The sequence below is a fragment of the Amblyomma maculatum genome, chromosome 2, assembly GCF_055883805.1.
Source record: "Amblyomma maculatum isolate TAMU_Amacu chromosome 2, ASM5588380v1, whole genome shotgun sequence".
Classification (NCBI taxonomy): Eukaryota; Metazoa; Arthropoda; class Arachnida; order Ixodida; family Ixodidae; genus Amblyomma; species Amblyomma maculatum.
In genome coordinates this window covers 184,363,047-184,376,084 of record NC_139345.1, presented here as the reverse complement: position 1 = coordinate 184,376,084, position 13,038 = coordinate 184,363,047, and the positions used below count along the sequence as shown (strand labels likewise).

The window sequence follows — 13,038 nt, the reverse complement described above, 5'->3', positions numbered from 1 at the left end:
ATCTTATTGCATCTACGTGCAAAAACTGCTCACAGCCGGCCACATTCATTCACATGGTGTGGACATGTAAACGCAGAACGCAGACAATTCAGCTACAGTGGATGCGTGGGAGTCCGTCCTGCTAACCACCGAGCTCACTCAACAGCGCCAGCTCCTTTTGCGCGCATTGCAGGCCGCGGAGAATCACAAGGGATCCCGGCTGACCATCTCTAAGCAATGCAACCAGTCTTTCAGCTGGTTCCCCTTTTTTGGGAGTAATTAAAGAGCTCATCATCATCATCGGGCTATCTTTTGGGCGACTGTCATCTGTATGTAATACATCGGTGGGCAGCCTTGCATAAAGGCCAATGATGCGGCGCAGAAAGATTCAGCGCCATCTGAAATTACGCCTTGTGGGTTTGAGTCATCCACCCCGAACGTTGGCGCTGACAAAATAACCCGCAGGATCTAGGCGACATTTTCACTCAGTGCTTGCGCTTCACACCCGCCCCTCCCCCCCACCCTCCTTCGTAAGCTGGGTTCATATGTAACAACGGTCGGCAAAGCAACACGTTTTGCGCGAATCATGATGCGGCAAGTGCGAGTGATAGCGAGGATCACGTATTGATATGTGTATATATATATATATATATATATATAACATGAGGTAGGGGCGCACAAACGAAAACAAACGTTTATTTCCGACGTTTCAACCGGGGCCCGGCCTTCGTCAAGGAGTATATATATATATATATATATATATATATATATATATATATATATATATATATATACTGTGAAAGAAGGCCAGGCCGAGACGCCAAAGTCGTGACGGCAAGGCAAGGTACGCCGTGTCAGCGTTTTAATCTGATCGTGAACACAGGCGCGTGCTGCAGCCGGCGCCGCGGGACGATGGTATGTACAAAAGAAAGAAGAAGATTATGGTATGTACAAATGAAAGAAGATCCGTGGAAGGCTCACACAATCTTCCCGGGGGGAGGGGGGGGTCGGAAGCGGCCAGCCTGGCCGCTCCTAACCAACCGATGCACTGCGGGGCACAAACGGCTTCAAGCGGGAGACATGAACAATTTCAGTTCCATGGTGGCGTCGATCGGCTGGGGATCAACAGGTGTGACTTGGTAGTTCACGGGGGAAGTTTGGTTTATGATCTTGTAGGGACCAAGATAGCGACGCTGAAATTTATCACTAAGGCCCGGGGCGCGCAGTGGTGTGTAAAGCAGGACTTCGTCACCGGGACGAAAAGAGACCGCACGATGCGTAGACTCGTAGCGACTCTTGCGGTCTTCCTGGCGCACTTCTGTGTTGAGGCGGGCAAGATGACGGCATCTGGCCACACGGCATAAGAACTGGGCTGGTTCTGATGAGGAGTAGTCGGGCGTAGAGAAGAAGGAAGTGTCGAGCATTGTAGTGGGAGGACGGCCAAAAACGAGAAAAAACGGAGAGTAACCGGTAGTCCGCTGTACTGCTGTATTATAGGCGAATGTGACGAATGGTAGAATAACGTCCCAATTTCGGTGATCCGGAGTGATGTACATGGATATCATATCGGATAGAGTGCGATGAAATCGCTCAGTCAGACCGTTAGTCTGGGGATGGTAGCTTGAGGTTGTCTTATGAAGAGTGGATGACGCATGAAGAACTTCGGCAACGACTATCGATAAGAAGGCCGTCCCGCGGTCACTTAGGAGCACCCGAGGAGCGCCATGACGCAGGACAATTGATCTCAAAAAAAAAAAAAAAAATTAGCTACCTCTTTGGCAGAACCAGTCGGTACAGGGGCTGTTTCAGCGTAGCGTGCTGTTATAATCGAATGGTTACCCTCATCGGAGAGAGGTAGGGGACCATATAAGTCGATGCCGACTACGTCGAATGGCGTGGCGGGACATGGAAGAGGCTGTAGGAGGCCAGCGGGCGAAGAAGTCGGCCGCTTGCGGCGTTGGCACAGATGGCAGGAAGCGACGTATTTAGCTACGGTAGAAGATAGGCCAGGCCAAAAGAATCGTCTTTTCACGCCGTCATATGATTTGTCAAAACCCAGGTGACCTGCAGTAGCGTCATCGTGGAAAGCCGCCAGTATACGTGCGCGAAGCGCACGCGGCACGACTGGGAGCCAACGAGTTCCATCAGGGCAATACACGTAGCGGCGTGTATGCCATCTTCGAGTTTGAAATTGCGAAGCTGTCGGCGAAACCTAGCATTGGGCGGGTTCGAAGCGCCGTTAAGGCGGTCGATGATGGGCAGACTGTAGGCATCAGCTAATTGCTGCGAGCGTAGTGCGTGTTTTTGCTCAGAATCGTGAAAACAAACTGTTGTGATATGCGTCGGGGAAGAGAGGGTCGGCTGTGGTCAGAGGTGGAAATTCGTTGCGAAGAAAAACAGCAGGCTGATTCCGTAAGTGGAGAGATATGGGAGAGGCCTTCGCCCTGCAGTGGGTATAATAAGGCTGATGATGATGATGATGATTCCGTAAGTGGGCAGCGAGAAAGAGCGGCGGCGTCTTGGTGTTGGCGACCCGATTTATAAACGACGTCGAAATTGTATTCTTGCAGGCGTAGCATCCAGCGGCCAAGTCGGCCTGTCAAATGTTTCAGTGAAGACAACCAGCAAAGACCATGGTGATCGGTCACAACTGTGAAGTGCCGACCATAGAGGTAGGGGCGAAACTTTCGAACAGCCCAGACGACGTCAAGACATTCCTGCTCGGTAATGGTGTAGTTTTTCTCAGCTGGAGTCAAGGTCCGACGGGCGAAGGCAATGACTTTCTCACGCGAAGTTGCATCGCGCTGCAGAAGGACAGTGCCAAGACCGTGACCACTGGCATCAGTGTGCAGGATGGTAGGAGCACGGTCACTGAAGTGGCCAAGAACGGGATCTGATGTGAGGGCGTGCTTTAGGTCGGCAAAAGCAGTGTTGCACTGTTCAGTCCACACGAAAGAGCTGCGCACTTTAAGTAGTTCATTAAGTGGCGCAGCAATAGTTGCAAAATGCCTTATGAAACGCCGGAAATATGACGCCAGGCCGAGGAAACTGCGCAAATCTGCAGTCCGTTGCGGACGAGGAAAGTTCAAGACCGCGCTGATTTTATCTGGGTCTGGATGAGTGCCGTCACGGCTAACCAGATGTCCCAATATTTTAATTTCCTTCTGTGCAAAGTGGCACTTCTTGATCTTGAGCTGAAGACCCGCTGAAGAAAGACACGTCAGGAATTCATTCAGGCGCGTGAGATGGTCGTTAAAAGCTGCCGAAAAGATAACAATGTCGTCCAAGTAACATAAACAGGTCTCCATTTTGGGCCACGAAGTACCCTATCAATCCTTCTTTCAAATGTCGCTGGTGCGTTACACAGGCCGAAGGGCATAACATAAACTCGTAAAGTCCATCGGGAGTTGCGAAAGCGGTTTTCTCTTTGTCGCCCTCATGCATTGGTATTTGCCAATAACCTGAGCGGAGATCCGGAGATCCAAGGTCGAGAAATATTCGGCGCCTTGGAGAGATTCAGGGGTGTCATCTATTCGCGGCATCGGGTAGACATCTTTACGGGTATTTTGTTTAGTGCGCGATAATCAACACAAAATCGTACCGATGCGTCCTTTTTTTTAACTAATACTACTGGGGAAGACCATAGGCTTGTTGATGGACGAATAATATCGCGACGGAGCATGTCATTCACATTTTCTTCGATTACTTTTCGTTCCGAGAGAGAACCCCGATAAGGTCGTCGGCGTACAATCGAGTTACCTTCAGTAATGATGCGGTGGTGTGCAACACTAGTCCGTCCCAGTGAAGGGGAAGTGGCATCAAAAATGCTTGATGGGCTTGAAGCAATTTCAGCAATTCTTTGCTTTGGTGCGGCGTGGGGTCCGGACTGATTGTCTTCGACAGCATCGGAAGAGAGACGTGCGATGAATCACGTTGCTGAGGTAGCGGGGCGGTGAGCACCATCATGGACTTAGGGTGAGCATCCATTCTGCATGGCAGGGAAGTCAGCACGATGGATTCACGGAATGTGTTCGTGGCAGCTACTATCGCTGAGCCGCTGCGGAATCGTACAAGACTTGATGGGAAGGCGATTCCACGTGCAAGATGACGATGAGATGGTGCGATAAGTACATCCCCGTCAGTGATGTGTTCCGAAACAACGGTAACAAGTTTTTCGCACTGTGGAGGCAATACAGTGTCAACTGCGGCAATGAGGGAATGACGTCCTTCAGACATGTAAGATGAAAAATCACTGTCTGTCTCATGAATGACACGGTCGCCACAAGGAATTAACGCTGACGCGGTCGATAAAAATTCCCAACCAAAAATCATCTGATGCGCACACGGTGAAAGCACAGCAAACTGCACATGGTGGCGGACGCCGTCTATAACAATTCGAACTGTACACTTTGCTGAAGGATGTAGAGGGACGTCATTTGCTCCATGAAGTTCAGGTCCATCATATGGTGTCGTTAGTATCCGCAAACGGTGGCACAAATCAGCGTGAATAACAGAAATTGCAGCTCCTGTGTCAATCAAAGCTTCGACCGGTAATCCTTCAGCTAAAACGGAAATCATATTGTACGGGAGATGAGGAGGACTTTTGGTAAGTTCGCAGAGTGCAGTTTCACCTCCGGAAACTGCATCGCTTAGTTTTCCGAATGACGGACAGGAACAGTTGTTGCTGGTCGAAGTGGAGAAACAGAGCGGCTGTATGGGGAAAGGGACCGGCGTCGGGATACATGGGCGCCACCTGATTCAGACGAGGATACCGGCGGTGGAGAGGATCGACGGGGTGGGCTGGGGATAGATCGTCGCTGATAAAATGAGGGTACGTCACTTTCGAAGGCGTCGTGACCACGCCGCTCGTTCTGAATGCGTCGACGACAGAAGCGGGAATATATATATGTCCTCTGATTCCACAGTAGTAGCACACTGGGCGAGAGGGGCGCCAAGGTGCGTAATAGGGCGGCGTAGGCTGAGCCGTCGTCACGGCGTTGATGTGGTTGTAGGGCGGTGCTTGTCGTGGGGGAGGGTTACAAAAGGAGGATGGGATGCAGCAACGTGAGCATAAGTCGGCGCTGTACGAGGTGCAGGAGGGTCAGGTGCGGAAGGGTGCGTGATAGTTGCCAATTCTTCTTTAATGATGGTGCGGAGGCTGGCGTCATTAAAAGAAGAGTGACGGTCACAAAAAAAAAACAACAATGTGACGCCTGGCGCGAAGTCACTAGGATATTTAATTCACACCACAGCAGGTCGCAAAGAGATGAGAGAGAGCTGCGTAAACAATGGCAAATGGTGAAGCAGTAAGCTAAAGGCCACCCTTCAAGAAGCCCGCAAAAGACATCACGAAACAGGTGAGTATTGCTTCTTCATATCCCTTGTTAACCAGAACGGGTACAGAATTGTAGTGTGTAAGAAACTTGCGTCGGTTTCGCCACGAAGTGGAAGTCCCTGAAAACCACTACAAATGAAGCGGACTTACCCAGAAACAACAGCAGACATTCGTACTGCGAAACTCTGCATGTTTGTCAGCAGACTTCCTTCGGCATTCTCTGGTACAGCAGGCGACCTATCACAAAAGTTTGAATTTCGAAAAAAAAAAATGAAATGCTTGAGGTTTGAAACCATTAACCCAAAGTGTGGCCTAATCAACCCTACTGTAACATAACCCAATGTAGTCAACTCTTGATGAACCCCTGGCTACATTTAATACGCCGTAATCAAAATTACTGCTTTCGATTCCATTGTAATCCATTTCAATTATTTATTTATTCAAATACCCTAGAGGCCCTCCGAGGAGTGTGTTACATGGAAGGGGGGGGGGGGGGGGGGTGGACGAAGCACTTTGATATTACTTAGTTAAAAATCAGATGAGCAGAAAAGAGAGAAACAGAATACAAACAGCATTGTTTGTTAATTCGCCACAATTAAGCAGATTCCAGCCTAACCAGCACCCTTATTGCACGTTTTGCAACGAAATGTGCTTTCAATTAATAGACACCACACTTCAGATTAAACTGATTGGACCTTTGAGGTAACATAATTCAACGTCAGGTTCTTTACACCACACACATTATTAATGTTTAATGGACCAGTGCGACCGTACCACCCCTCCGTTAACGTCACGCTTTATTTTAGGGTCCCATTGTGTGGTCGCCGGGCAGCGTTGACATTCATTCGTTATGTCGCATATAACAGTTTCATCCTAAAACGAAAATTTCGTGACGAAAACTTGCAGCAATCACTAATGAGAAAAAATGCCTGAAAGTAATCACGTGCTGCACATAGCTTGCGGACAGGGGCTAAGCTGGCTTGGCGCCTTTCCTTCCTTCTTTTTTTGTGGCGAAGCCTGCTGAAACCGTTATCACCCAATGAAGTTTTTTCGCTCTCAGCCGGCGCAGTAAGCGGCCGCCACGTCTTATCTCGTAGCGCCCGTGACAGCGCTGCCGCTAGCACCGCGCGCGCGCTTTGAAGAGCGTGACAAAAGAGTTTAGGCGCACTGCAATGATGCAAGCGCCTCTGTGCAGCCGACGCGAATGAATAAGCAGAATGCCGCACTTGTTACATGGCCAGCAGAACTGCACCTTCTTTCCTCGCCCGAAAGCAAGGAACCGCTCCACTAGTGTGTAGTATAATACTGGAAATGCACCTTCTTCGGCGCCGAGCAATGGGGCGAGGTGCCCTCTTTTAGCGATGGATAGCTTACAGTGCGTCGACAGTCACAGCACGTTTGGCACCTACTTTCGATAATGCGGTTCTGAGCCTAAAGGCTGAGGTACAGTCTAGATTGTACATAAATCATACAGCTGTTGGACGATTAGCACTAAGTACCCATGGCAAATCTGCAAACGAGGCGGTACAGGGAAATATGGGCTGGACATCATTCAAAACACGAGAAGCTAAGAGAGAGAAAAAAAGATTTATTATGAGCAGGCGTGAAATATTCAGCCCTAGGTGGGCAGCCTCCTCAGTCCAGGAAGCCGTGGACTCGAGCCATCTCCCGAGTCCGGCTGACTAGACTACGCTGATCCTCCAGGCTGGGGCTTGACAGCTGTCTCCCACTGCTCTTCGGTTATGACCATGGTGGTTATAGCATGGCGGAAGTAGAATGGTGGCGAAGGCTGGGCCCAAAAGCGGTTCAGCGGTTCAGCGGTACCGCAGCATAGCCACAGGTCGGGGGGCCAATCACTCAGATTAAGAAGTTATACTGCTGTAAATTAAAAAGCATCAATTAACATTAGAAGAATCAACATTGATAAATTTGCTTGTGACCAAGGTGAATTATTTCATTAAGACACTGTTAATTTATTTAAAAATCTTGCATTACTCTTATCGCGCCCTCTTGATGTTGCATCGGCCTTGAGGAAACGTTTCAGGCCTCGTTCGGTTCTTGCGAAGCAGGCACATGGGGGCAACCAGCCAACAGAGCTGACGAAGCCTAGGTAACGACGCTGACGAAGCACGGAGCGGTTTCGTATCGCTGTCTGCGGTGGTGCGGGCCGTGGTGCGCCCTGGAAAGCGTATAAATTTAACACGTTGAGGAGACGGAATTACGCTAGGCAACCAGATGTTACCAAATAAGGCAATGGCTCGTTCAGAACCAGATGTAACCAAATAAGGCAAGGGCTCGTTTAGAACCAGATGTTACCAAATAAGGCAATGGAGCTGACGGAGCCTAGGTAACGACGCTGACGAAGTACGGAACGGTTTCTAATTACGCTGTCTGCGGTGGTGCGGGCCGTGGTGCGCCCGGGAAAACGTGCGAATTGAGCTCGCAAGTCTGAAAATGTCCCATTTGCGAAGAAGGTTTCGATGTCCTCGCTGGTCGCTGCTCTGTCGCCCTTTGGTGAGTTCAATATCCCCTTTTGCTGCCGAGTTGTTTTTGGTTTCGTGCCCCTCGGGGTGCGGCAAATGCGAATTGTGTTTGTCAGCATTGTCCTCTTGGTCCTCGTTTGAAGCGCTTGGCGCTTTATCGCAAGATGAGCCCTCACAAGGTGAGGAAGCGATGCTCGGTGGCACATTGCGGCAGCGTGGACTCAACCGTCGGTGTCTTATTACACCGCTTCCCGGCTGACTTTCACCGGTGAATGAGCTCATGTCAGTGTCGTCTGCTTCTAGCTCCATAGTGTTTTTCGAGCTGCTCTTGCTTATTTCATAGCTAACGAATTTCGTGCGTACTCGGCTTCATGTTTTCGAGAATATTTAGTAGCCTGCAGTACATACATGCGTTGCATTCCTAAGGTGTGCATGAGTCAACAGCCGTTTATCTCATATAGTTGTGCAGCAAGTTAATCAGTATTTAACTGGACAAGGATCTAAGGTGCAACACCATGTCTTTAACTGACCGCGAGGCCAATGTAGAACATGACAGCTGTGAGCATGACATTGTCTGGTCTTCCAACACCATAAGCGTGAAGTCAGTTTGAAATTTTCCGCGCGACAGGGATTATCGAAACTCGGCCACGCTTACCTGTGCGCTGTGTTGAGTGTGTCGTAACTAAATTTGCTCCGCCGGAGTTATTGCCTGGTATTGCGCGCCTTTTTCCATACACTGCACCGCGAGGATAATTTTAAACGCATTTCGCTCTCGTCACCATTTTGAGCAAGGCCGACCGCGTTAACCCGCACTATTCTAGAGAACTGTACCCGCACCATGTGCCCCGCTCTGAGGCGCATGCTTAGCGGGAGCATTTACTGCCGTATCGATATATTGCTGGGCGTATTAATGTATTGCACTTGAAAAGGAATGAATTGGGGCATTGCGTATTCGCGTTTGCAGTGCGTGATAATAATTGCATTTTTGGCAGTTGAGAGTGAACACTTGTTCTGTCCTTCGTCTCATCCCTCGTTCTTGTGGCACCGTAACTAAATGAATATTAATTTCGGTACAGTTTTGTAACGTGCATGTTGCACATAACTTGTCCAGATGCAAGTCGTGGGTCCAGTTCTGCCGAAACATAGACCTGTACAACAAAGCGCCGTGGCAGCTGCGAGACCGGAGAGTTTGTTCGAGGCACTTCTCAGCGTCATCGAGTTTCGCAAGCCCCTCCGCCACGACAAGGCAGTGATCCATGAAGGGGCCATACTTTCTCTGCCATACTTTCACCAATATGATGAAAGTCCAACACAATGCATGAAGTGCAATGCCGAGTGCTTTCTTGCCTTGAACCAAGAAAGAGATCCAACTTTTTGACCTAAAGGAAACAATTACATGCTAATGAACTAGCTCTCAAGAGATAACGATAGTAGACCACAGCCTTTATTTAGTTCTGTTTATAGAAGAGATCTTGAATTTAGATGTAGACACATATCAACATTTGTAAATAAGTACAAATTTTCGCATGTACATATGGAATATACAGCGTGCTAAGCTGAAATCAAGCAAGGCGGTTAGAAAAAAACATGCTTGGACATTCTTTTTCTTTTTTTTTGACAGCGCTGTTTTCAAGTAATGTTCAACCAATTCACCCAACAAACCACTTTGGGGCATTCAGTAAAGATAAATGTTCAATGTTCAGTGTACTCAATAGTGAAAAAAATAGATGCGACGGTAATGCATTTTTAAGCAAAGGCATGCATTTTAAGAAAGAGGTCATTGATTCCTTATAGATATCGACCAGAAAGAGGAATCTTCAAGTGAAATTTTGGTATTCGTGACCCACCCATAGCCCTGAATGAGACAAAACCAAATGGCAATTGAGAGACCACGCCTGGAAACAGAGGATAGTAGAACCAATTGCAAAAGAAACTCAGCATATCATTTCATTCATAGTATTCAGTAGTTAGTAACCTGCCATGAATTATGTGCCAATTGCAAAAAAGCACAAAATCCATATCCTTCAAAACTGAGCATAGTAGGCTGCAACACTGCCAATACTTCTAGCTTACAGCTTGTGAGCCAAAAATGACTTGGACAAGAAAACCAGGCATTTGCTTACCAATGTAGAAGCGCTGACCACAGTTCAAAGAGAAGATGACCTCAGTGAGTTGCCTCACAACACCGAGCAAGACGCTGGGCATATACTCAACACTCTGGCCATTGATAAGATCAAGACCTGGAAGAGGAAATAATATACCACATATAATATCAGGAAAACAACATAACGCTGAAGAATGGCATGCTCGAACTCGTAAAAAATGCATCTGGAACAATAACAAAGTAAGCATAGTTTATGAGAATCAATCGGTCTCAAGAAAAAAGAACGACCTAACCTGGCCGACGCGCTCAGAAAAGAATAAGGAGGACTGGTTGCATACGAAAAAAAAGCAACCTTTACAGCACCTGACACCAGAAATCACACTAAGCACCACAGAAGATATTTAGGCTTTTTTTTGGATAGAAAAATAACTCAGCTGACATAATTTTACAAATTTCAGCCCTACCTAGCTGATTTGAAACTGCCTTGCTGTCCTGCAAATGAATAGCAGTAAATTAAAACCTCATAAAACTAGGCTGAGGCAAATAGCATGACAGCTATGATTAATACGTATACCAGACCGACCTCTACCGTAACTTGAAGCTTCACAGTTGAATGTCGGATACATGCAGAAATCTTCACACCTGCCAATACTGTAGCAGCTGCTCATATAGTTCTTATGGATATTTGCAATCATAGCTACCATGCTGGACTAGAGAAAATGAGGGCCATGAGCTAATTTGCATTTAACCCCCACCTCACGTCCTTCCTTGGTGGTTTGTTCTTGCTTCTATACTACTGCATTATAGCCAACAGAAAACTAAAAAAAGAGAATGAGATGTCATCATTTAAATTAGTGAAAGACTGATGCATTAGTTATTAGTCTGGCGCCTATTTTTTCCCCCTAAAGCAGGAAAAAACAAGCGATGAAACTATCTGAGAAATGTAGGGCGATATTGGTCGTGGCAGTGGAAAAAGAATTTCCAGCTTATCTCATCTATTGTTCCAGTTATATTTTCTTTTATGTCGTCCACAACCACGGCATTGAGCGATTGACAGGCGACTACTAAAAGTCTTCTCCAAATTAAGCAAGTGCAGTTCACCTCACAAAAAAGGGCCTCCCAGAGTGGTAGGGAATACCTGTTTTTGCAGCTCGACAAGGTCTCCCTGCAGCTAAACAAAGACAGACTAGGTGAAGTTCCCATCTTTACGTGTTTTTTTTTATCTATACCAGTTGCTAAACGTTTCCTTACTTGTGTTCCCATATGTGGAGCAGGTTAGAAAAAATGGGTGCCCTTCTCCAACCCTTGAAGATAAGGCTCTGGCCTGCAGCCTCCTTAGCTCTCACCTGAATCCAGTGCCGATAGCTTCATGCTGTTATTTCTTGGCAGCAACTGCAGCATTCATCTAGTTCAAACTACAGCGAGCCTAAATTCTGCAATGAGCCAAACTTGCAAGCGATAAGTTCTGCTGATGGTTATCATTTCCCAGAATTCAAATTTTCAGCTATTAAGCCTGAGATGTATCAGTTGAAGACAACAGAGGCACAGTTCTGTGGTCTGTAATGCAGCTTGCCAGCAATAGTGAAAAATTAAAAACCAGTAAGTGGTGGCAGCTACCACTGATGAATTAATCACTACCAGTCTGTGCTACCAATTTAGGAGTATTTTCTCGCTCTGTATTATCGGAGCATGAGAAAAGGCTTACAGTGGTAGCTGTAAGATGTATCATAAGCTTCTTCAGAAATGTTTCGTGCTGAAGTTCCTTCTCACAACCGAAAACTACTAGCAGCTATGCCAATGCAAAACACATATAAGCAGGGGAGGAGGTCGAGGAAAAACCAACCTTTCAGGCTGATCAGTGGAGACGGTCCTTTGAAACCATTCATATTTTCAGCATGGTCGACTGCCAACTTTATGTCACGCTCAAACATCTTTGTCGTCCTGGCTTCTGGCTGCTCATGTGTAACATACCGCAGGCTCCCTGAAGACCAATGAGAGTGTAAAGCATATAAGTATAGCTCGCGCAAACCTACGTGCTTGAAAAGATGCGGTGCCAGCAATGCTCCCTTACAATATAGCATTCCCTAAACCTCTGCATATGACTGCTTACCTTTTATATGCTTTCCCCTTTTATATGCTTTCCTCGGATGAAGCAGCATGGGCATCTGAAGTAGCCATTGAAGGTAACCATATTCAACATGGCTGCCCTTGCAGGCGCGTCAACTGACCAGCACAGCACAACAGGTTTGGACAGGTGTGTGCTTGACTCGTATTTCCACCTCAATGGTTGGGTGTGGTTAACTTCATGCACAAATTTTTCTAAGAAAAGTTGCATTCTCGGATGGGTTTTTCCAAACCAGAGCCCTGCCAGAATGGGATGTTTGAATCTGGAGTGCGTTGGCAATTCATTAAAAATAAACTGCACAGGCCACACTGATGTCTTTGACGACTTCTACACTGGACTTCGGTCTGTGTTGACAGTAAGAGCCAGGTCGTCCCTCCCATGGTTTCTGGCTTTCTGCATTCTTGCATAGCACTCGGCACTAGTCACATCTAAAATGACTGAGGCAGGCTCTGTAAGCTTCTGCAAGTTGTGATGTAGTTCCTGTTTCGTGCTGTCAGTTAGGAAGCGAAGCGTTTTTGAAGCCTTCCTTTGCGCTTGCATTTGGGGCACTGAGCAGATTTTGCATCGACCTTCAGCTCGGACTTGCACTCCTCACAGAAGTAGTAGTACTGTACCAACACATCTTGAGATTCCTTGAACCACAGTTTGCGAAATGTGTATGTACTTGGGGTAAGACATCTTCTCTAAAAAGAAAATTGATCAGTTTTGTCAGGTCGCCCAGTGCTATTCAAGTTAGACCATGAGAAATGGCAAATGCCATGACAGCTGCTACAGCACCAGCTTTAGTGACCTGGGAGTGGGGTAAGGTTTAATTACATAGCTGGGCATTGAACAATGGCAGGTCATCTTCATTTTCACATGTGTCAGGTTCGTCAAAGCTTGTTCGAAAGTCATCGTCGAGACGGTCACTGACTTCTGTGGAGTCATTAGAAATGTCATTTTCGGACCTTATTACACTGTCTTTATCACTGCGGCAGCTTGAGGGCTCATCTTCGGTCATTGTGCCAGACCC

The 13,038-nt window shown here is 47.3% G+C and overlaps 1 pseudogene; it reads right to left on the bottom strand.

The window, feature by feature from the left end:
• Window positions 1-12,014: 12,014 nt before the first annotated feature.
• LOC146200588 (uncharacterized) lies at window positions 12,015-12,831 on the bottom strand (annotated as a pseudogene).
• Between the last annotated feature and the right edge of the window lie 207 nt (window positions 12,832-13,038).